At 37.3% G+C, this 23,966-nt stretch overlaps 1 protein-coding gene and 1 long non-coding RNA gene across 3 annotated transcripts in view; one reads left to right on the top strand and one right to left on the bottom strand.

Annotated features, from left to right (window-relative positions):
• Positions 1-23,966, bottom strand: part of LOC136852560 (uncharacterized) — a 364,973-nt gene that overhangs the window by 2,281 nt on the left and 338,726 nt on the right. Inside the window, exons 1-2 of one of the 2 annotated variants that reach the window (XR_010857180.1) lie at positions 7,594-7,692; positions 4,389-4,532 (exon numbers count right to left, since the gene is read on the bottom strand). This is a non-coding gene — a long non-coding RNA (uncharacterized lncRNA). Of the gene's footprint in view, positions 1-4,388; positions 4,533-7,593; positions 7,693-23,966 lie in introns of those variants that run through there. The other variant, XR_010857181.1, reaches the window with a different exon arrangement.
• LOC136852556 (homeobox protein Nkx-2.2a-like) overlaps positions 1-23,966 on the top strand; it is a 221,554-nt gene that overhangs the window by 151,070 nt on the left and 46,518 nt on the right. The gene's annotated exons all lie outside the window — the stretch shown is intronic.

Here is a 23,966-nt window from a genome sequence, read left to right as displayed (position 1 = left end):
CAAATGATTGAGTATAATATTGCCATTGTAAGTGTAAGCCTTGATCTGTATTCTCCTCACTAGGTTAAAGTTACCTGTATGGTTTGTGGGCATAGGGTTTCATGGCACTGTCCTGCTTCATTTCTTCCTAAGAGGAAATAACCATGAATTACATAACATTTCCAATGGCCACAAGAATATATAATATAATTTCCTTACTCTAAATCTATTTGATACAGAACCTTTTATTTTCTTTAACAAATGAACTGTGTAGTTAGGCACAGTCTATGGAAAATAAATTCAGTGTCTTATAATAAACAATAATAAAGAAGAATTTCCTCCATACCCCTGTACTAGCACTACTGAAGACTCTAACAGAATCTATGAAACAGATAAATGAATGGCAATGCTTAAAGGGGTACTATGTCTCCAAAGTGTTTGGTAGTGTCAAGGCTGCTGCCAATTCTCAAATTCTCTAAAAAGTTATAAGAGTAACGTACTCGTATAGTGTTCTAACCTAACCAAGGTCTTACTTGTATGGTATGACTTCTTAACAGGTCATTCATTGTTATCCTGTGACATGTGACTTTCTTGTATACAGCACTTAGCTACCAAGCCTCTAAATCCGTAACAGATACAATCATCTGAAGTACTGTTATTCAGGGTTACCGCTCATTATCGAGAGATATCACTGGACTTGCGAATTAGGATCACAACCAACATTTCGATAGTGAGCTTCACTGTCTTGTAATGGTATTCTGCATATAAAAAAATAATTGCACTGCAGAGTTTGCATGATCAGTGATCACCTCACATCTGACTGATTATTTTCTAAGCAGTCACCAAAAGGTATTGTAGGTATTTTACAGTTCTAAATACCAATAATTTATTCACTCACCTCTGCACCACAAAACCTGCTTGAAATATGAAAGTCCACATCTCATCAATGACAAAATCTAGACACCTTATACCAAGTTTCAAATGACTTATTTTTTTTTTTTATCAATGTAGCCTAACGATAACAAGTCGTATTTTGAAATTCCTTTAAGGGCCAACCACTGGATCTGTTCTTAAAATTATAAATGAAAATTGGAAATATTTAAAGTCTATGAAATATACCATTAATGAAAACGCCATATTACCTAGGTTACGAAAAAAGTACCAAGCCTTGTAAATAATACTTAATAAAGTGGTCATCCTAAGGGGTGCATGAGCCCTCAATGAAATCTTCCCATAACCTCTCAGGAAATCTGTGATGTTTCTCAAGCATCAGAATGTTTTACTCTAAAAACATTGTTGTCGCTTTGTAAGAGTCGGCTTTTAAAATTCTTCGACAGGCAGTGTAACAGTGTATTGTCATCTAACTCAACTAAAACCAAATCCATTCATGTATCCATTGATTTTTACATAAAATTTCATCTGCATGCCAAAGTACAATGACTTTTGAATCTGACAATAATTCCATCTCCTGTCCCACCACTGAAGGCTTTGGCTGACTGCACCTTCCAAAAATGGGCAGTGAGGTTGCAGCATTCCCATGCAGTGAAGATTTGGGACACTAGACATAAAATTGGGAAAGGTAACCTACACCATTTCTTTTACTTTTGGTTTGGACATTTCTCCTTGGTCGCAATTTTTAATGAGCCCTTCCCAGTTAAAATCACTAAACAGGTCATTCACAATTTGTTTTGGCAGGTGTTTTAACAACAGGTGCCCTCCCTGACTTCAACCCTCTCCATTTCTCCAAGCTTGGTTCTGACATATCTCAAAGGTGTTTAAGGGACTGTTAATTCAATTAAAACTGTTTGTATGTCAAGGATATTTTATTAAAATCTTCCCTCATTATGCTTCTAAACTTCACACTTTAATTCTTCCAACTTTAAGTAACCTTCCCTCTGTAAAAATTATCAGATCCTTCAAATGTTATTTTTCCAGTCTGTATCTAAGGTTCCTTTCGCCATCCAAAATCTAACTGGCTCAACTTAAGAGAAAGTTATACCTCTCTACACTACAAGGGGCCCTCTATTTCAGCACTAGGATCATACGGGTCTGAACCAAGTGACCAGACAGTGCCGAGTCAACCAGGTGCGTTTCTGGTGAAACACTGCTAGAAGAGCCAGGAACAGTCCTCATGTTCACGATGGAGTGGGCCGAGATGGAGTACTGAACATGTTAAGTTAACTTTGTTAACTGAGACCTGCGCAAGCCTGGCCAGCAGCCTAACAGTCACCCACAGGTGTATGAGAGCTGCTGTCCTCCAAAGATTGAGATAAGTGCTCACTTGGAGCTTTGCCAGATTTCTTGCTAGAACCTTCTTGGATTTCTGCTTCTTTCTCCTGCAGGAGGAGGGTGAGAAAGATGAGGAGGAGGGAAGAAAGTGATTGTGCTTATTCATCTTCCTAGAGTCATGCTCTCCTCAAATAGTGCAAGACTGGGCAAGTCATGAAAAAGTTGTTGATGGTGCAGCTGAAGAAAGAGCAAGGGTATCGCTGACTGAAATCACTACTATGGGAGGGTCAGCCTCCTTAGTAGTGCGGGAGCAGTGACAGCAGCAGCAGCATGGAGGGCAGAGGAAGAATTCCCTCCAAAGCTGAAGTTAAGTGGTCGAGAAATGTATTGAAAGGATGACTTACTACATACTATGTTCAATAGAGGCCACATCTCCCACAGGTACTCGACCCAAGAATACTAAACACCTGGAACTGCAAGAGAATCAGTAGGAGTAACAGGGGCAAGTAGGGTATGCATGTCAATCAATGACAATACTTTCTATCCTCCTCCTACGTACTAAACTTCTCCCACTAACAGGGAGACCAATAAATGCACACCTTACAAGGCGAGAGGGGAGTACAACATTTGCCCCTATAAGAAACACAATACATATACCTTAGTGGTCAGTACCAACAGGAGACATGAAATGCCAACATAAAAGCTCATGCCCCTAATAAGCCTTTGAGCTTACTTTTCTTCATGATGAGAAAACAAAACAAAAACAAACAAACCAACAATTAATCAATGAAATACTCAAGTTCAACAGCAGCCTAGCAGAGTGAAGCATAACATTTGCATTCAACAACCAGTTAACTACAAGTTCGATGACCATTTCCAGTCCAAGCTGAAGTGGGCACTTACACAAATGTTAATGATTTGTATTCTCATAAGAAAAAATGTATTCCCATAGGAACAAATGTTGGTTTGAAATCCTCATACATCTGTAAGAGTTCTGACAGCATTCACAGCAATTGTAACTAATAACTTCCCATTCAATTACTAATAGATGCAAATGGCTTTACCGATGCTGGTGTTCTCAAGCAAATATGTCACAAATTCTTGAAAATCAGAAGTCCCTAAGATCTACTCTTGAAAACTAGGAGCCACTCAGATTAACTACTTATACCACAGGTGGAACCCACACCACTTTCTGTACAACACAGCACCTACCAAAGCCATGTAAATTTAACAGATTATGAGAAAGAGCCAGGCAGAGTAACAACAGAGTAGGTACTACATTTGAAACATGGCCATTATAAAAACAAGAATAAAGAACAGCATCAGCTGTATAAGCAGCTATAAGGTTTTTTGATGCACCAACTATTAATTAATGTCACTACTCTCAACTTGCTGTAAGGTCTTCAAGAAATTATGATGGACAAACTACACTCATAAACTATATACAAATGGTATTAGCAATCTGCCAACCCATTTAATGCTATAAAATCTTTCAAAAATTATAATTTTCTTGGGTCCAGTTTTCCACAAAACATGGAGCATTCCCCAAATCGTCATGCTTCTGTCTAAGGTATAAAATCCTGCAACAATAACACTTGTCCCTCACCATTTTGTTTTAGTCAGAGCTCTTGTCTGATAAATTAATGTATCCAATTATAGACTATATCTATCACTTGCAAAAAATACACGCCTTATTGTATCCAGGTTTGATCTCTAGGAAGTGTTCATGGCGAAATAACTTCATTTACCACATATAAAAAGACAGTAAAACTACATGTCAAAAATTCTTACCTTCATTGTATTGCACAGTACTTATCTTTTCTTCCTCTCTAGTTCTCTAATTTCCTCTTAAAGGCTTGTTTCCTGGTAATCTGTACCACAAACACATTTATTGGAAATATATAAATAAATAATTTCTAGGAAAACAAGCCTTTCCAAACAAAGTCAAACTCAATCCAGAGGTGATAACAAGACCTCCAATTCTCTGAAAATATTCAAGCTAACATCCATCCCAAACTCAACTCATTTCATACTTCTCAACTTGCGTAGAACATACATAAAATTCACTATCTGTAGTAAAAATGGCCAATTTCGCTTCAATTAACAACAACTTTCCAAATCACAAAGTTTTGGAAACCAAGAGCAAAATGTTACTAAGAAACGATTCTACCGTTACTCACTTTGTAATAGCTGTAGATTCTGTCAGCAAGTTAGATTCTTGTGTATATTTACTTGAACACTGGCATGGGACACATCAATGAACAAATAGTTGGGCTCCTCATTCCTATAATCATATACAGCCAATAAGCTGCTGCAGGATATACCTGAAATAGAAAAGTAGAAACTTTCAGTCATCTTTACATAAATGGCAAACTGTTGTAACCTTCACAATATACAGCAGAGAATACAGATTTTAGTTCAGCTTGTAACCTAAAACTAAATCCTAAGAAACATCTATATATAAATCATGAAAATAGTTTACCAACACCACAGTCATATTCTATGACTCTCATAGGGCTCCTTCAAAATTCGATCTGGAATGAGATCTGGAAATAGGAGCAAGGTAAACCTTGTAAGCTCTAAGCTTTGTAGCTAACCCAGGTTTCACTGCCAAGTCCGGCACCCAATCAAAAAGTACCCTAGCAGTCATATGTTCATGCATCACTCATGTTACCTTTCACCTGGCCTGAGTTACAAACATCCTGATGACAGAGGCCAATAGTGCCGTGGGTCAGCCATTTTGGCATCTTCAACAATATAATTGCTGACAGAGGGCTAAGTTTTCAACTCTGAGATGTGGACAGCCTTTGCCATTAATGGGCTTAAATATCCACCACACCAATGCATACAACCCTGCCTCCAATGGCATGACAGGAAAAACCAAATGATTCCTCAGGGTGGCACACACTGCCATGTGCAACGGACCCAACGAAAGCCTCACAAAGAAATAAATGCCACCCTAGTGGAAACGGTATTTGGCAAAACCATGTGTCCTGGGCGAATTATTTTCAGCTGACAATGCCACCCAATCAAAAGAACTGTGGTGGCTACGAAAGATCAGGGGAAATTTCTGACCCTATACGAGTATACATACCTATATAAAAAGAGAAAATGCGTCCCAGGTCTGCTGAGCATCTGCCACTTCATTTTCCTCAAGAAGGATTCCCACAACCCTCCCCTAACCCTACCGCACACAGGGACTTAGACCCAGTCATGGAAAGTCAAGACAAGGAATTTAAAATATTGCTAAACAGCCAAGATGACTGGGTATCAACCAAGAGGTTAAAATTGATATAAAGTGCTTGGAAGATAATACCCTCCAACCCCAAACAGCAGCCTTTCCAAGGCCAGGTGACAAATCCAACTGCTACAAAAACTCAACCCATAGCAAAGTGTGACTAGTGCAAACAACTCCCACATAAACTTGGTCTGTGAAAGTATATCCTATACCAATATCAACCTAGCACCTTACCACCATCCTAAAAGACCAGACAGTAAGGATGTGGAATGGTTGAGTGAGCAGGATATTCAAATACCTTTATTATAACTTCCATTCATTTTATTTATGTAAATTGCATCTTAGCTTGTTCTGATACTGACTTTAATCATTCGTCTGAATTTTTTACTGCCATTTCTTGTGTTGTATTACAGCATCAGCAGCACAAACATTATCTGCTAAGTAAGGGTGTGGGAATGATAGCATATACCCTTGTAAAACAACTACCACTATTTCTTTGCATCATTGTAAATTACATGCAATCTAGTGACCTAGTACTGTATCAGCACCCTGAACAACCTCAGACCAAGTAAGGGTAGGGAACATTCACGAATGATTTACTGTAAAATACCAAATACTCAACTTATAACAAACTGTATATGTTTTGTAAAATATATCTGCATATCTCCATACATGTCCATTTTCTGCCAAGTTCAGCTGCTAGTCACAGAACACCCTAACAGTCATTTGCTTATGCATCACCTATCACCAGGTGTGGATTCAAATACCCGGCCTATTACCTCTAATCACTCTTCTGTCCACATGCATCACAAACGCTTCATATCCCAACAATTACTCGGTGTACTCTGTGCATCTTGTTGTCTGCCTATCCTTACAAGCTAAAGAAGTTGGACACCCCATACATGGAGGGAGACCAAAGGGCTGAACAAAAAGTACAAGACTGAAAGCGACACAGCCGGAGCCTTAGAATGCGCACTGTAAAGACTCTTCAGTGTCATTTACAATGTGCCAAACAAAGCACAATGTTAGTGGTAACCCCACTACAGAAAAATGGAACAAAATTCAACCGATGACACATGGGACATTTGTAAATCAAGATGCAACTGCTCTTGATTAATATGAATGAAATCAATATTAGCTCCAATAAACAATTATACCTACCAGATTCCTAACACCAGTACCAAACCAACCCTCCTTTACTTCTTAAGGACAAAACAATCATTATGAAGTTTAGTTCTTTCATAGAATTCAATGCTCTATATAAAATTCACCACAGCACAGTGCCATCCTTTGTGTCTTCTTACACAAGTCTGTCAAATTATCAGAAAAACTTGGATGAATTTACTAAGTTAATTGCACTATTGCAACCTTACAGCATTTTATCTTAAATGTCTTGATAATGCTCCACATGTTCTGTGAGAATATACACATTAACTAATCACATGCTAGTGTTGTGGCATACACTGCTAAGCCAAAACAACTACTTTTGTCATTCTAATTTACCATGATACACTCAAAATATTTTATACATTACCAAATATTCATATGAGCATCCACTGTGATGAAACTGGATAATATATGACCAAAGTTTACCAAGTTTTTATATCAAGCCCATGAGAAATGGAAACATGTCACCGGCATAAGACTATTTAGTGGGGACCCCCAATTTCAACCAACTTTGGTGGTGCGACAATAACTTAAGTGAAAGACATTCCCGCATTTTATCAATTTTGTGTGATTTCCTCACTCTAAAACCCTAATTTCCCACTGTGATTACCTTGATGGGATGGGGGGTCAAGCTAGCCAGTAGGCTGCAACCCTACCCTTTAACTTATAAGCGCTCTAGGTTAGGCAAGGTTAGGTCAGGGGTGGGTCACCAACCAGGAAAAGATCCCGGTGTCCTAGGCTAAGTTTGGTTAGGGTACTTCACTGTATTTCAATTTCTTCGTGTTTTCCCCAGTTTCCCACTGGTTCCCGTAAATTTAGAATGTAAACCTAACAGAGGTCTGGTATCTCTCAAAACTACTAACTAATTTACTACTGAAATGAACAGAGGAAATGTTCAAAATACACTAAAAAACCAAAAATTCATACTTTGAAATCTGGAATATGATTAAATCTGGAATTGATTAAAACTGTTACCTTACCGGAAATACTCGCTTTTCATAGCTAAAGAAACATAGAATGGATGCCAAAGGAGAGTGACACGGCAAGGTGGATCACCATTCATACAAGTCTTCAAGGCTTTCAAGCAACAGTTGCCAAACTTGCCATTTGGGAATTTTTATTTTTTTATTTTACTAAAAACATGTGCTTATATTTGCTTGAACGAGCATATGAGCGGGCAATAAATTAAGTATACACTTTAGTTATGATTACATTATGGGTTCTTCATATGATTAATTTAAGATACAAGACATGGTAATGATTTCTTAAATGACAGATGGCAACGCAAATGGGACGTGCACAATGATTCTAAAAGTCAGGCATATATGAAAAACTACCACGAAATATACCTATTTATTTGTGAAAAATATCACTGCAAAAATTTAGATAAATAAACGACGTGCACAATGGTTCTAAAAGTCAGGCATATATGAAAAACTACCACGAAATATACCTATTTATTTGTGAAAAATATCACTGCAAAAATTTAGATAAATAAACGACTGCTGTATACTTAGTGTATAGAGAAAGTAAACGGGAGAAGCCGACCTCTGTGAGGTAATGGAATCGTCTCCTGGAATCGCATCATATAGTTATTGATGTTGATTGCGTATCAACTTCTACTGAACGGATCAGGTCTTGGTAAGTAACGGTGCATCTAAATTTACAAAGGACTCTATTCACCTTTGAAGTCTGCTATTATTAAGTTCATTCCTAAAACGGCAAAGACATCTTTACCTCTTTAACTTAAATTCTTTGGTTATACTGTGTACTTCTTGTATCCTTACGTCTTTTCGTAGCCTTTTTCATTGCCCACCGTCCCCTTGGAATTTTAAGGCCACCCAGCAAATATTTATTTCCGTTCATGTATGTACTTGCCTTTAATGGTGTAACCAGTTCACATTATTTCCCAGCAAATGATGGTTTTCCGACATATTTCTGCTCTCTACCCACATGATTATGATTCTCCTATGGAAATTTATCTTTGTGTACCTTCTAAACCAACTAATTTTTAGCATCACTAAATCTTTTCCGAGTCATCTAAAATATCTACTTAACGCAGAGTCTTCGCAACTAAATGTTGGTGACAAAAATGTACTTCCACCACCTAGCCTATCTCCCTTTCGGAGTCTCCGGTAATTTTGTAAAAGTAAAAAAATGGCCATTTAAAATGTTTAATTTCAAGCTAGGAAATAAAAAGGCCATGTTTTAAAAGGCTCACACAAATGGCCGCGTTAATTCTGTCTCAGAAAGAGATGTGACGTTCTGCTGACATAGTTCCTTCGGTTTATTGTGGGGTTATTCTAATGTTCTGCGGAGTAATCCCACAGCTCCATAAGATATAAGTACAGTATGTTGCATAACAACATTTCCATTTCACGAATAACATTGCACTTACGTATGATAAGTCTGCATTTTTCTTTACTCTTGAAATCTCCCCTTTCTTGACTATTTGGAAAGTCACTACCGTGCCTGTCACGAGCATACGTGAAAAACATTACTCATATCTTCAAAATTTTAGAGACCACCGTAAACGTATCTGCAAGTGCACATTCTTTACTAAGAATTCCTCGTGGTGCACTGTAGACATTGCTATAGGGTGTTTGCAGCTTTCCTTCGACCCCACCAGCTGCACTCACTTTTTAGTGTTTTACATTATCTCCGTTCCCACTCCTTTTCTTCAATTTTGCTTTCCAACCCCTCAAACTATTACTTCTTAGTGAAATTATGTGATTTCCTCCAAGTTCCACCTTTAGATCCTTGTACTTCATCTTCTTTATTTTCTGGATGTCTTTATCTTGCAGTCTAACCATCCCAACTCCATCTTTGCACTGTATTCAGCACTTAATGGCCGAAAGTGCCTCAGTACTTGGCTTGACAGCCTAACTTTCATAAAATAGATCAAGTATTTTCTTTATTCTGTCTTTACGGTTGATCGAACCGATTGACCGGTTTCACACATCTCTTATGTAAAAGCCCAGCTGAAAATGATCTAATCTTGTACTTGGGATTCCTCACTGATTACACACAGGATTCAGAATTACTTACGATCACCAATAAATTATCTACAAAGGGTTATCGATTAATAATCTCTTCCCCCTGCATGCGAGATCTTGTCCTTGAACAAGTCGACCCCGTGATAAATGTATATTCAAAGCAACAAGAACAACAACATTTACTACTACAATAATGATAATAATAATCAAACGTGTCTTCATAAAAGGTTCACCTAATTATGTTTAGTTATCAAATCCCTTCTCCAAAAATAGATTAGATTTTTACATGGGAGTGACATAATGAGAATTATAATCAGGAGGAAAACATTCATTATAGATAATAATGGAATTTATCATATACATACATACATACATACATACATACATACATACACACACACACACACACACACACATATATATATATATATATATATATATATATATATATATATATGTGTGTGTGTGTGTGTGTGTGTGTGTGTGTGTGTGTGTTTCTGTGTGTGTGTGCAAAAGAGCTTTTCAACAGAAATTTCTGTTAAAGTTCATACACCAATCTGGAGTTGCATTGCTGAAAGATTATACTTGCACAAGATGATATTGATATAAACGAAAGAATCAGCATTTGAATAAACTACTATTGATTAAGAACACATTACGTAAGACATCGGATCATCCCTTCTTTTACCAGGCCAATTTTATTACACATGACGAAAGAGAAACGGAAAGAGAAACGGAGAGGGAGAGAGAGAGAGAGAGAGAGAGAGAGAGAGAGAGAGAGAGAGAGAGAGAGAGATGTACTTTTTACCTACCAATAAAACACAAGAAACTTTTTATTTAAAAAAGAGAAGAGAGAAGACAATACAAAGCAGAAAATGAGGCAAAGATCCCTTGATTCGTGTCATGGTGAATATCATCGAATATATAAAAAAATAAAGGTAACCAGTCTCCCTTCAAGACGCAACAGCAAGCAGACATACCTAAACGGTGCTTTATCTCTGTTATCTCGGGGGAAATATGATAGATAGTGAATACGACGACTGACGGACGCCACCCATGATAAAGCTTTCTTTATTTGATAAACTTTTTACCGATACGGTTTACATGCAGACTACAATGCGTGACTAAAATAAGATGCTCGTCTGAGAGTCCAAAGGGCAAACAAGGCGTGGTATACCAAGGGAAACCTTAATGGAGGTATCTGAATTAACCAGAAAGAGAAACAGCTCGTGCAAGCTCGTTGAGGGGAATTCCTTACATGAAGGAAAAGGGAAGGGCGAAAAAACGGAGATTACGTAACGAATTAATAACTAACTTATTTATTGCAATGCTACTACTTATGCATATGTTTAACATTTATTTATTTGGCTTTATTTGGAGCTATTTTCGTCTCTATCTTGTCCTACTTTTATTTAAAAAATTTTTTTTTACTTATTCCTTCAATTTACAGTATTCTACTTTGCTAGTTTCATAGCAGTTTACGCATATTATGAATAATAATAATAATAATAATAATAATAATAATAATAATAATAATAATAATAATAATAATAATAATAATCACATTTCAAATGCATCCGTTCTGATAAACAGATACTTATAACCAATAATAATAATAATAATCATCATCATCACCTATAAGCAACTGATTAGGAAATCGTGACAATGCACCTGTTCTGATGAACAGATATTTATAATAGACACCGACATCGCATAATACAACTGTACAGAAATGCAGCATATGACTTACTGAAAACCTTTTGAAGTAATGAGTCGTAATAAATGTTTTGCTTGTCGAAGTACGATTGAAATGCTTTTGGAAAGGAACAAGAAATTTTTAGTCAGTTGGTGAGGGTAAAATCATCCAACTTCTAAAAGCTGTCATATTACCCTCAGGATTTAATTAATATTCTACACCGCAGACACCTCTATCATGACTTTCGAGATCTACTGCAAACAAGTAAAAGATGCTCCGAAGTTTCTTCAGAGCAATCGAGTTTTCTGTACAGCGTATAATGCTCTATGAAACTCACGATATACTGCAGTATGAAACTCTCAGCCACGACCGGACAGCACTCAGTTGCTCCCCAGATGCGGTCAAGTGAAGATGCGTCGGCGGCTGGCACCTCTAGCGGTGCCATATGCACGATCCATGGCTAACCTTAATCTTAAATAAAATAAAAGCTACAGAGGCTAGAATTTAGTATGTTTGATGATTGGAGGGTGGATGATCAACATACCAATTTGCAGCCCTCTAGCCTCAGTAGTTTTTAAGATCAGAGGGCTGACAGAAAAAGTGCGGACGGACAGACAAATCGCCATCTCAATAGTTTTCTTTTACAGAAAACTAAAACTTATACAATTTAGGAATCTAAGTTGAACTGTGACCTCCAATAGGTCATGATAAAATAATTAGGTGAGGGATTAATTGTTAATCTCCAAAGGACACACCTATTTGTCATGTTTCACGAAAATCATGCCAAAATAAAATCGTGGACTTTGAAGTCCCACGGATTTAAAGATGCACAAAGTTAATTAAAAAAATGTAAATATTTTTGTGGAGCTAATCACCAGCCCTAACAGAACATAAATACCAAGATTCATTAAAGTCTTAGAAAAATATGATGCTGCCATTCAAAGTAAGCATCAATAATAATAATAATAATAATAATAATAATAATAAAAATAATTTTCAAATTTTCATTAAAATCTGAGAAAAGGGGTGTTGGAAAAGTTGGCCTTTCAACTGAACCTTGATCGTGAAATATGTCGAAATCGGAATATTATGGGAAAACAATTATCGGTGTCAAAAATAGTAAAAAAAATATACAGTATCTGAAACAGTGCCGAATTCTGAAGACCAGAGACCTCTAACTATCGTAGTCTTGGAGATATGAGGAAAAATATTCAAAGATTTCGACCTCTAATTGAATTGTGACCTTGAAAAATATGTTAGAAATACTACGGTAAAATAATTACCAGCTCCTGAGGTACTTAATACATACATAATACATACATATATATATATATATATATATATATATATATATATATATATATATATATATATATATATATATATATATATATATATATATATATATATACATACATACATACACACACACACACACACACACACACACACACATATATATATATATATATATATATATATATATATATATATATATATATATATATATATATATATATATATATATTATATATCAAATTTCATCTAAGTCGGAAACTAAGCGTTATGAAGCACAATATAAACAACAGCAACGCAAATATATTAATAATGTCATACAATTCCATACGACATAGTTGAATGGTGGTACTGATAAAAGTAACGGGTGATTTTTCTCAACTATTAGCCGGAAAAATCCCATCGGTTAATTCAACCGTGCTGAAAATCTGGAATAGATGAGAATAAAATACAGAATTTAGGCCAATGGACAAGCGCTGGGACCTAGGAGGTCATTCAGTGCTGAAAAGGAAATTGACAGTAAAAAGGTTTGAAAGGTGTAACAGGAGGAAAACCTCGCAGTTGCACTAAAAATCAATTGTTAGGAGAGGGTGGAAAGTAAGATGGAAGAAAGAGAATATGAAAGGAGGCAAAGTAAAATGAATGAAAGGCGCTGCAGCTATGGGCCGAAGAGACGCTGCAAAGAACCTTAAGTAATGCTAAAGTGCACCGCACGAGGCGCACTAACGGCACTACCCCGCACGGGAGCTGAAAGTCTGCATGAAGCAAGTGTTGAGTATACTGAGAGGAACAGTTTTAGTGTGAAAAAGGTATGGGCATTCTTTTTTGGACCATGGATTGGTCTACAAGTAGCAAACATTATTTGAAAACTGCTGAAAACCACAAAATAATAATAAAATAATAATAATAATAATAATAATAATAATAATAATAATAATAAAAGGTAAAGATAATCTCCTAATACAAGTTTGTCCATGCAGACGCAAGAACAAAATCAGCAAGAGGAAGTATATTATCATCCGCTTGCGTATACCTATACGCAACTGATTACGAAATCATGACCATGTGATTGGCACTTTTGATATCCTATATCTTAACTTTTCATGAGCCCTAAGACTACCAGCCTCTCACAATCACTGGTTTCTGTAAACTGGTGTTACAACCACAGCGGTCATCAACGAATTTCTTAGCCATGGACAACTGTCATCATGTATTATTCCTTAAAAATCTGTTTCGATCACAATTTTTTTTTATCAGTATGGTTCCTTTTTTTTCAAAATACATAAAAAAAAAGGGTATGGGTTAGTATTCCCAACGGATTAAATGTGTGAACGAAGAAACATTAAGGGATGTCTCTGATTGTTATATACCACAATGAGAGACCACTAATTAGGAGCAAAAATAATCCCAAAACAAAGATAATTTTTCAAATGACAGAGAAACGACGATGCTAATACCTTCAAATACGCTCTGCCATTTTCTAGAATCTTTGGCAAAGGACTCTTAAAAATATGACGCATGTCCTCCCGTTCCTCCGAATCCTTGGCCAAGGACACTAAAAACGCGACGACAAAAGCGAATTGGCTGTCGGACTTTGGCCGCCCGAGTCCTTGCCTGAACTACCCGAAGCGTTAGATGAGCTGGAAGGGAGATAACCTCTGCCTCTCAGGTCATTGCTTTCGACCACGTCCCCCTCAGTTTTTTCTTTCCCTTTTTTCCTAATTTCTTTCCCTCCCATCTGTTCCTTTTTTTTCCCACGAGGGTGCGCGTCGTCAACACGAGAGTGAAAGAGGAGAGGGTTTGTATGGATTCAAAAAACTTTAGCGAAGGGAAATACATGTTGTCAACTAAGAATCCATACAGTTTTCAAGGAACATAAGAAAAAAATATATAATTCTCGGTTGTAAATGCTAACTTTTACATAAAAAGATGATGCATAGTGGATAAAAGCAATAGTCATATATTAAAAATAAAGTAACAAAGTTACTCGCTTCCTCATTTAATCCACTCGATTCTTGAGCCTCTCCTGTCAAAATCCCGCCGATCTGCTGCTGCTGTTTTGGATTAACGCTTCGTTCGATTTGTAAAGCAGTGGCCTTATGCTGTGCCATACCTTTCTGTTTTATCCAATCTAGAGTCCAGAAGAAGTTACTGTTCCGTTTTAAGCACTGAATTATGAAACAAAGTTGACAACATCATGACCGTTCCTCAATACACGGTCACTGTCTCTCAGACTTGGAGACCGCAAATGGCTATTTAATTTTCAGAGTTGGATATAAAGAGTGCTCTATCTGTCCAACACCTGATTTGTCAGTGTCCTCACAAACCAAGTGCATAGGAAGAGTCTTGTGCCAAGAAGCTAGAAAGGGGAGTCAGCTCTCCGTAATGCAGTTCAGGAATGCAATAAAGCAGTGCCTACAGAAAGGGTATGACACTATTATATTAAGTCAGAAGAGAAATTTATCCCGTCTGGAACTGACCGGAATTAAGGAACCGAGTAGCAGATGAGGACAGCGAAAGCAAGGTCCTCCCGAAATTTGTGGAACGATGTTGCACAAAAAGATAGAGCGTTTACTCACAGATTTTTAGAGCCGTTCAAAGAAACAAGTAAGCCATTTAAGGGTAGTATTAGCCAAGCTATTATGGCCCTTCTGAAGCATGTTATTAATCTACAGTAATCGGACAGCCGAAGAGAATTTTAGAAACTGAGAGAGGAATGAAGCCTGTATCAAGAACCCACACTAAATTTCGTCAGCCCCTCTGCGAGATAATGCCAACATTAAAAAGCCGCTTATATCCAAGGGTTAAACTTATCTTTCCTATCCCCCAATTATTCTCCACTTTATACCAATTAAGATCCTAAGGAAATGGTGCATATGGAGTAGCAACCGGAGCGAGAACTGTGGGGGATACAACGATTTCTTTCGCATGACCGAAAGAATCAAGGGTTATCGAACCCCTGAGATAAATTTGTCACGCTGTAGTTTACTCACGTATTTATCTATTCGAAATCTTATCGAATAAGCGTGCAGCAAACAAATTATTTTTCCATTATGCAATTCCGCAAAGATATTCAACACGCCATTCTTTGTGTCACTGCACTGAAACTTCTTTTTCCTGTCGAATTACGCATGCCAAGATTACTAGTACGAGTTTGTATATGCAAATCTCGTTTGGAGTATTTGGTAAATAAATAAATAAAGCTACCGTCATCAACACAGACTTATAATAACGGCCCCCTAAGCTTATCTGATGCTGTATGACCCAAGAAATCAATAAAAAAAGATGGGAAAAGTTGCAAATGGGTTCCCATGAAGGTAAAAGATGAAGACCAGTTGGAGTGAAGTGAAGCACGAGGAAGGGGACATCGTGCCTGATAACACACTCCATCGGGCAGTGTTTCGTGCGGACGGTCGCGAGCCTCTTTTATATCATTTACGCTCTCTTGTGTGATGGATGACCCCGGCATTCGTGTCTTCTCTTCTTCTCTGGTTTGACACCAGGCTGTTGGCAGTAGAGAGGAGGCAGAGAGGAGCCCTTTCCTCTACCGATATGTAGGCACAAGGTCTATAGAGCTCTATAGACCTTGTATAGGCCTATACACTTTGCGTCAATGGCAATTTTGTCAGCCTAGCGCCCTCTCTCTCTGTCAAATATCATTGAGTTCCTATTTTAATCATTCCAATAATTTTTTTGGTTAGTTTATGCAAACGTCGATAGAACAAGCAAGCTTGCCATCTTACCTATCCAAAGCCCTAAGGAAAAGGAGTAAAAGAGGGGAAAAATGAGGGAAATAAAAATGAATGAGGGTCAACCATTACCTTCTTCACCAGCAATCACAGATTATATTTCAAACATCGAAACAGCGAAGTCAGGTGTACCCCGTAATATGGCTGTTTCACAAAACGAATGTAAAAAGAGAGAGAGAGAGAGAGAGAGAGAGAGAGAGAGAGAGAGAGAGAGAGAGAGAGAGAGAGAGAGAGAGAGTTGTAAACTGAGCAATATATCCTTTACTTGCAAAGCTCTTTCACGGACTTCATCAACTCAGGACGAGTGATTCTCAAATAACCGACGTCGTGATTTAAATCATTATGATATGCACGACTGGACTTCGAACCTCTAATCTCATAAAGAAAAAAAAGTTTGAGGTATATATCAGTGATACGGGGGAAGGACCTTTAAAGTGAAGCAAAAAAGCTTCTTTTTCTAAGCGGGTTATCAACTGCACAACTCGTTCATTTTTTTAATTGTATTTCACGTGAGAATCAGTTGAACAGCATTCAATTAGAAACAAAAGATAACTTTGATTACCCATTTTTCGTCAACAATGGACTTGAATATAACTTTACAGAGACTTCCGGTGATTCACGTGTGGATGAATAGATTAAATACATATGGTGCTGTCTATTACTCAGTCGATAAATACTTGAAAAGGGTTGCTGAAGCTAGGCTTAGCAAAGAGGATAAACCCGATTATAATATTCGTTTCCGTAATGTGGATATCTCTTCCTTCCTCTGTATTTCCTGGATTATATAACCAGTTCATTTTCAAGAGGTTGTTCCCAATGCTATAGAAGAAAAATCGATTCAAATTGATTTCAACGACAGCCCATTTTCGAGCACAAACCACGCCCACCTGGGAATCTTCATCACACACACACACATATATATATGTGTGTGTCTTCAGAAAGACATGAAGTCCAATGATGATCTCTCAATATACGAAAACAAAATGTAGTGCTCTCAGTACGGAACAATCTTTAACATCCGATATAAGAGAGGAATTTAGGTGAGAAGAATAATAGGATAACGTTTGGGGATGAAAATCTACGACCAACGAGAAGGATTACAATAAAAAAAAAGAGCTTTCATTATGTCCTTCATCAGCAATCACAGACTACACGTGGAACATGAAGTAAAACCAGGTTGGTCTATTTATCCGGAGAGAGAGAGAGAGAGAGAGAGAGAGAGAGAGAGAGAGAGAGAGAGAGAGAGAGAGAGAGAGAGAGTTTTAAAATGCGCAAACAAGAGCATTTTACATATAATTTTGATGGCGTTAAAATGCTTTCGAAATAGCGATTAGGCTATAAAAAATTCAAGAAAATTTTAGAATCAGATACACTGGTCTGTCGAGAGTTATTAAGAAATCATGTTATGGTTTACATTGTTAGAAAAACGCAAAGTTGTACCTTCTGAGAAAGAGAGTTATAGGCCGGCAGCCCAGAGTGTTTATTCTGAGTTTTGAACACAAAAGGTTTGACCCCCTAGATAAGTAGTGCCTACCCCCAACATCTCAAAAATGTATTGCTGCCGGATCACAACTCTGGCTTTTGCATAAAAAATGAACCCTAAAAACTGGAAAAAATTTTTTTTGTCAGAGTGAAAAACATATGCTTGAAACTTCCTAAACCTTCCTTGGAGTCCCCTGAACACAGAATGAGCAATGTCAGCACTGTAAAGGCTGGCTTTATGTCCGCCAGCAGCTTCCAAAGGGGGGTTCAAATTCACGTTTATTCCGAGTAAGGAACATATGCCTAAAACTTTCATAAAAACCTTCCTTGGGACCCCATGAACTCAGAATGAACATTGCCAGCAAATTTCTCTCTGGCTTTCCACCCGCCAGCAACTCCTAAATCGACCGAAGGTTCAAATCCACTTTCATTCAGAGTTAAAAACACAAGGCTGAAATATTGCTAAAAGCCTTCCTTCGGGCCTTATGAACTCAGAATGACCAATGCCAGCAAATTTATCTCTGGCTTTCCACCCGCCATAACTCCCAAATCCATCAGAGGTTCAATTACAAAGCTGAAATTGTGGAAAAAGTATTCCTCATGAACTCAGTTTAATTTCTCATAATTATTTCATAATATCTAGGGGGTCAAACCTTTTGTGTTCAAAACTCGGAATAAACACTCTGGGCTCCTGCTCCATTAGGGTGCGCCCACACTGCAGGACAGCATGTCACTAACACATGTCGACAACTTTCGCACTCGTATCACAAACAGGTTAAATACAAATCAACGATTTATTAGTAGTCCTCGCCAGCCTAGTACTTCGAATGATTATAAAGCACTTGCCGAAAATGATTTCTCCACTTACGGTTGTTGACTTGTTTTCAGTCGGTTTGTGATATGTATAAATTTCCGACTTGTGTTTATGGCACGTTTAACAGCATTGTGGATGCAACCTTAGCAAACATTAAGATCGATTTAAAATATGATTCCCGGTCCTTCAACCTGAATACAGTTGTGTCCCGTGTTCTTTTCTTGAATGAATCACATAATTTTATATTTCTGAAGCTAAACTGAAACATAAAATCCACCTATAAAAACGAGAAAATGGTAGATTTTCTAGTGTTATATTTCGGAAACTACTGTCTCCCTCAATGGACAGGTAACAGCTTAAGAAGTACTGTACATATCAGTGGTATGCATGCAGCTGAAGGGCAACTTTTACTAGATGGAATTGTGTTATAAGAGCAAGTATTATATATATATATATATATATATATATATATATATATATATATATATATATATATATATATATATATATATATATATATATATGTATATATATATATATATATATATATATATATATATATATATATATATATATATAATGTGTGATATAATACAAAATGTTAGTCACTGGATCATATGATCCATAACGGGAAAATAATGAAATGGGTATAAATCCTGACTGGTTTAGCTTTTAGTTTTGTTAGACATCTTCGAGAGGACTGATGAATCGTAGTAGAAACAAAAATAAGGAATGAAAACTATAAATCAAACCAGAACAAAAGCTTAATTTAATCTAATATATGTAGAGCTAACATATCCTTACAGTAACTCCTTTCAAGTAAAATTAAGAGTGAAATGTAAGCTCCTGATGAAAGAAGATTAAATTTGTAGCTGAAATAATTACTGTTTGTGAACTTGAAATGACTCGAATGATACTCAAAGCATTTCACCAACATTACCATTCCTGTCAGCTAGGGATGTAGGTTTTGTGGGGGCAGGTCTACCTGCTGTCTTCAGGAACCACTGCCTTGTTCCCACTGGTCATGGCTTGGGTAGAGAAGGGGCTACGTCGTTGATCTTATTTGTTTAAGATCAGCCTCTAAGGCATTGCGCAAGACTGCAATAGGCTGTCCATTTTCATCTTTAAACTGTTTACTTAAGCTTTCCCGTTTTCCTTAGTTGTTGAGTCAAGAAACAGTATAACATTCTTTTCATTTCTACAATGTATTATGTCATTGTATCTGTGTTGTCAAAATTCATAACATACCTAAAATAACAACAACCCTGCTTAAAATTTATGTTACGTGCATTACGTGCATTTCCTGTAGAAAGGGTAATTTTCCATGGTTTTGCACGGAAAAAAAACCTGTCTCTTCCTAAATTCTGATGAATGCTTTTTTAAAGAAACGTATAGACACTTTTATTTTTTATTGTCAGGGAAAAAAATATACCTCTAGAACTACGAATAGTTTAAAAAAATAAAGACTTTTCCACTTAACACTGGTTGTTATTATTATATAATTGTTCAGTGTTTTTATAATGTTAATAAACGTTAGTACTACGACTGGGTAAAGTAAAAAAAATTATTCTTTGCCATCATAAAGTGAATCCAATATTAAGGGGATTTTTGGCTATGTGTGTGTATATATATATACTGTACAGTATATATATGTATATATATATATATATATATATATATATATATATATATATATATATATATATATATATATATATATATATATATATGACTGTTTCAACAGTAAGCCATTTCCCCTAACAGGGAGGTGGCTACAGAGGGAAAACTACACAGTGGTCACTGCTAAAGCCTTCAACTTGAATTGCCGAATTTCATGATATTAAGGCATTTCCTTACCCACAGCTGTCTAAAACATCCCCAACCACGTGCGAGTGTTCCTCTCCTCTTTTCTTTTAAAACTGGGGTATTATAGACACTTTCCATCAAATCATCATCGTCCAGTCTTTCCACATGACTGACCCATCCCAGATCACTCTTATCTGTCCTTTCACGTGCACCAACTATTCTACCTATCGTATGTATCTTTGCAATTTTATATCTTATTATTTTTCTACATATACCATGCCCACTTTCCATCTCGACAGATTCAACACTTTTACTTTTATTTTGCGCTGCAAATCTATACAACTGTCATAAAGAGAGTTGGCTCGACACTCCCTTCATACATTCCCAACTGGCCTTCCACAGACGCCTCAAGTCTCTTTTCAGTATTCTGCACACACTCTGCTATCTTCCTTGCCTCACTTAGTCTGTGACTCAATTATTCTCTCATCCTACTATCATCCATTATGATCTCTCCCACATACTTAAAACTAATCAACCGATCCCATTCTTTCACCATTTAAATCAGCACTCACCATTCCTTCTTCCTAGTTCTCCCTGACCCTCATAGCCTTACTCTTGCTAACATTTACTCTAAATTTTTTCTTACAAACACTTTCCATCTTCTACTAGTCTCTGGATTTTTTCTTTACTATCCTAAATAAATGAACACTACATCAACCATTTCACACTCAATTTTTCTTGTTGCAGAACTTTGCATCTATATCTACATCTATTGTCAATTCCTTGACTTCTAGCGTCATTCCATCAATAAAGACATCGAGCAGTCACATCAACGCAACATATCCTTGTCTTAGACCCATTTCTACAACAAGCCAGTTCCTCTCCAGATAAATTGTGTATATGGTAAAAAATTAACCACCATGGGCAGTGCTTGGGGCTACTTAATTTCCGAGACACATGTTTTGGTACCTTTCCCTTGAATACCACAGCGTATGCTCCTTATCATGATAACCTCACTTGTATCAAAAAGAGATAGTAACCCCTCACAAAGGTGTTTCGAGTGTCTTTTAAAAACCTCAGCTATGACAATAATAACATATTTACATAAAACATAAAAATAACAATTTATAAATATTGCCTCTTTATCTTGATACTGAATTGTTAAAGAAGCCCACCTCGAGATCAATGGTTGAATTAGGGAACAATATTCATTGTCATTCAGCTACTGAATATTACTTAGAAAAATTGCGAATGCTGTACTGCAGCATTAGCTGTTATATATAATTTAATAAACTTCACAGTTCGCATCTCATTCTTGATGTGAGAAAAAAAGAAATTTCTTAAAACTCTTAAGGAAAATGGTTGATAAATAAACAGACCAATGAGTAAGACGCAAGCACATTGGAGAATAAGGCGATTTTTCCTCTACTTCCTTCTTACGAATTTCATAGATAAATCTTCCGTTAAATTCTTCTTTTTCTTCCCTTACCTTCAAACCAAGTTACAATGGATAACTGCCGTTACGTAAATCGCTCGCAGTACTTCGAAAAAAACAAAAACACACCGCCAACGGAGGGTTACCAGCTGATAAAACACCGATAAGGGCAGTTGAGCGTATCAGGCAGGTCACATTCACCGGAGATAAAGTTAATTTTAGAGAGATAAGGAGATGGCGGTCAAGATAGGAGCGTCGTTGCCTCTCGATAAAGACAATAACCATCGGTTAAGCTCTTCCATAAACTCTACTTCTTAAGGAGAACTTGGGAAAGTAAATCATGTTTGACTTTTCGATGGTTAAGATGATGACTGGTATTTGACCAACTTTGATCATATACAAGATGATTTTAACTATCATTGCAAAATGAAGAGATTAATGACATGCACAGGTACTTGATGATTTTGCCTAACTTGAGTTCAGAATATAATTTCCTGTGAGCTGTTCAGAAATGTGAAGTAACAAATATATTACCATCAAATGTTACTGGTATATGTAAAAGAAACTCTTTGAAAGTACAAGGAATTAATAATGATCGAGTAATATTTCAATTCCTTTGGCGACAACATGCCTGAGACACCAGTATAAAGCGAGGTGGATCGCGTAGCAGAAAGGTCCTCTTAGGATTAGCAATGGTCATCATCTTTGCCATCTGAAACTGATGTTACATGAGCACGTTTCCCTTCGAATTGAGCATCTTGCAGCCAGACTTTGCAATCAGTTAAGGCTTTCCGGCGCGAACTTTGTCGGCAAGAAGTGAAAAGATGCCAGCAAATGTGCACGCTACCATCAGCTGTAAGAGGAGTGTAAACTTTTCACATCTCGAGCGGCGGTGTCCAAAAGCGCCCAACTATCTGAGGGCGTGTGACAAAACCAATTCAGTTTGGAAAAGGACTTAAGGTCTCTCAAGACACAAGCCCCTGACTCTTAAACAGTAAAGTGGTATTACAGAGCTTTGAAGAACGTTATCAAGCGTGCTCGATCACGGCTGTGATAGCAGACGCACTGCCGGGTAGAAAGGGGCCCCTTCCCGTTCCTGGAGGCACCAACGCGATACAGCATCAGGCGAAATGCCTTCCAAGGACGTCGCCATCATGGATGTGTCAATATGGAGACAATTTGCTATGAATTTTAGCCCGGAAAGGAGAGAATCTCCGGCACCATCTGCCTCTCGAGTTCGCCACCGCGAATTTCGACCGGGCGCGTCACCCGGGCGCCTTCCCAAGAAGTAGTTGTAAGACTTGAACCACTTCTGGTTAAGCCCCAAAGAGGTTGGTTGGCATTAACACTCCTTCATGATATCTGTTACAGCAATCGACAGAACTTTAGGTGTCAAGGAATTTTGGAGAGTGATTTACGGAGGCGATAAAGACAAGAGTAAAGACTCTTCACAGCCATTTACGAAGCAAAGCGTTACTGAGAAGGAACCAGCCGCGAGTGGCCAAGTTCAGGCATTGATGTCACGTCAACACCAGGGAGAAAAGAGTTGGTTTGGGGTATCGGTGATGCTTGTTCATGAAATCTCTACACATTTCCTTCTAAGTTACAATTTGCTTCATTTCCTCCTAAATTTTACTGTAAAACTCTTAAATTTTACTGGCAGTGTTACATATCAGTAATAAATATATAATATGGCTGCCGGTCTGCGTGCGAAAACGAGGACGAGAGAAACGACAAACTAGAAAAAACCTAAAATAAAAAGAAATAAAAGAATCACAAAAAGGGACGTCAGATGATCCACATTATCACACAACACGCGAAACTCGTACTTCAAATGTTTTATGATCTGATAAAGCCTCTTCTACAATCGAACTGAGATTCTGAAGTGGTAGGATTACCGACGTATTCTTTGGTGATCTCGACTGAAGCCCAGAAGATCATCCTGAAGGCGCATGCCCAGATTACGGGGCATGCGCGATGGCGCCCTTCACTTCAGCTTCTCAGAGCAAGTTGGACTCGAATATTTTGCTTCCATTTGAGAGAGAGAGAGAGAGAGAGAGAGAGAGAGAGAATGTGCTA

This window comes from Macrobrachium rosenbergii, chromosome 25 (genome assembly GCF_040412425.1).
Source record: "Macrobrachium rosenbergii isolate ZJJX-2024 chromosome 25, ASM4041242v1, whole genome shotgun sequence".
NCBI lineage: Eukaryota > Metazoa > Arthropoda > Malacostraca > Decapoda > Palaemonidae > Macrobrachium > Macrobrachium rosenbergii.
The sequence above is the reverse complement of the archived record's forward strand: the minus strand, read 5'-3'. Positions and strand labels throughout refer to the sequence as shown.